The sequence below is a fragment of the Taudactylus pleione genome, unplaced genomic scaffold (genome assembly GCF_031769625.1).
Source record: "Taudactylus pleione unplaced genomic scaffold, aTauple2 ptg003397l, whole genome shotgun sequence".
Lineage (NCBI taxonomy): Eukaryota > Metazoa > Chordata > Amphibia > Anura > Myobatrachidae > Taudactylus > Taudactylus pleione.
In genome coordinates, this window is record NW_028287748.1 from 27,501 (window position 1) to 30,000 (window position 2,500).

Consider the following 2,500-nt stretch of genomic DNA (forward strand, 5'->3'; position numbering starts at 1 on the left):
ATAGAGCCACCCGTGAAATTAAAACATTGGGGGGAGTAAGGTGCAGACCCGCCCCGACCCGCGGCGCCCCCCGGTGGACGCCCCGCGACGCTGCACCAGCAGCGCCCCGTGAAATTATTACTATTATTATTATTATTATTATTATTTTGAAAAAAATGAAAAACAGCCACCCATGAAATTAAAACACAGGGAGAGTGCACGGTGCAGGCCCGCCCCGCCGCGCGGCGCCCCCCGGTGGACGCCCCGGGGAATCGAAAAAATGAATAACAAAATGAAAATTTTTAAAGTAGCCACCCATGAAATGAAAACATAGGGAGAGAGTGCAAGGTGCAGAAACGCCCCCCCCCCACGCGGCGCCCCCCGATGGACGCCCCGGGGAATCGAAAAAATGAATAACAAAATGAAAATTTTTAAAGTAGCCACCCATGAAATGAAAACATAGGGAGAGAGTGCAAGGTGCAGAAACGCCCCCCCCCCCCCCCCCCACGCGGCGCCCCCCGATGGACGCCCCGGGAATTAAAAAATAAATAACAAAATGAAAATTTTTAAAGTAGCCACCCATGAAATGAAAACATAGGGAGAGAGTGCAAGGTGCAGGCCCGACCGAATCGTGGACGCCCCCCGGTGGACGCCCCGCGCCACTGCAGCAGCACCCCGGGAATTTTTTTTATTTTTATTTTTTTTTAAGAAATAGCCGCCCATGAAATAAAAACATAGGGGGAGTGAGGTGCAGACCCGCCCCGCGGCGCCCCCCGGTGGCCCCCCGGGAAAATGAAAAAAAAAATAAACAAATTTGAATAGCCACCCGTGAAGTAAAAACATAGCGAGAGTGAGGTGCAGACCCGCCGCGCGGCGCCCCCCGGTGGCCGCCCGGGAATTTAAAAAAAATAAATAAAAAATTACAAATTATATGCCACCCATGAAATAAAAACATAGGGGGAGTGAGGTGCAGACCCGCCCCGCCTCGCGGCGCCCCCCGGTGGCCGCCCGGGAAATGTTTAAAAAAAAAAAAAAAAATGACATAGCCACCAAATGAAATAAAAGCATAGGGTGAGTGAGGGGCAGAGTCGCGGCGCCCCCCGGTGGCCGCCCCGGGAATTAAAAAAAAAAAAAAAAATTCTATAGCCACCCATGAAATAAAAGCATAGGGTGAGCGAGGTGCAGACCCGCCCCGCCTCCCGGCGCCCCCTGGTGGCCGCCACTGGAATTTAAAAAAAAATAAATTATGTAGCCACCCATGAGACTAAAAAAAACACAGGAGGAGTGAGGTGCAGACCCGCCCCGCCTCGCGGCGCCCCCCGGTGGCCGCCTGGTAAAATAAAAAATGTAAATAAAATTGTATAGCCACCCGTGAAATAAAAACATAGAGGGAGTGAGGTGCAGTCCCGCGGCGCCCCCCCCCCCCCCCCCCCCCGGTGGCCGCCCTGGAAAGTTTTTAAAAAAAGTAATTCTGTAGCCACCCATGAAATACAAACATAGGGAGAGTGAGGTGCGGACCCGACCCGTCCCGCGACGCCTCTGCGGCAGCACCCCGGGAAATCTGAAAGAATATGAAAAAAAATAGCCTCCCATGAAATAAAAACATAGAGAGAGCAGGGTGCAGACCCGCCTCGCGGCGCCCCTGCAGCAGCACCCCGGGAAGTTTGAAAAAAAAAATAAATAAAAATAAAATAGCCACACGTGAAATAAACAACACGGGAGAGTGAGGTGGAAATTTGAAAAAAAAATAAATAAAAGTAAAATAGCCACACGTGAAATAAACAACACGGGAGAGTAAGGTGGAAATTTGAAGAAAATAAATAAAAGTAAAATAGCCACACGTAAAATAAACAACACGGGAGAGAGAGTAAGGTGGAAATTTGAAAAAAAATTAAAATAAAATAGCCACACGTGAAATAAACAACACGGGAGAGAGAGTAAGGTGGAAATTTGAAAAGAATAAATAAAAAAAAAATAGCCACACGTGAAATAAACAACACGGGAGAGAGAGAGTAAGGTGGAAATGTGAAAAAATAAAAATAAAATAGCCACACGTGAAATAAACAACACGGGAGAGAGAGTAAGGTGGAAATTTGAAAAAAAAAATAAAATAAAATAACCACACGTGAAATAAACAACACGGGAGAGAGAGAGTAAGGTGGAAATTTGAAAAAAATAAATAAAAGTAAAATAGCCACACGTGAAATAAACAACACGGGAGAGTAAGGTGGAAATTTGAAAAAAATAAAATAAAATAGCCACACGTGAAATAAACAACACGGGAGAGAGAGAGTAAGGTGGAAATGTGAAAAAATAAAAAATAAAATAGCCACACGTGAAATAAACAACACGGTAGAGAGAGAGTAAGGTGGAAATGTGAAAAAATTAAAATAAAATAGCCACACGTGAAATAAACAACACGGGAGAGAGAGTAAGGTGGAAATTTGAAAAGAATAAATAAAAAAAAAATAGCCACACGTGAAATAAACAACACGGGAGAGAGAGTAAGGTGGAAATTTGA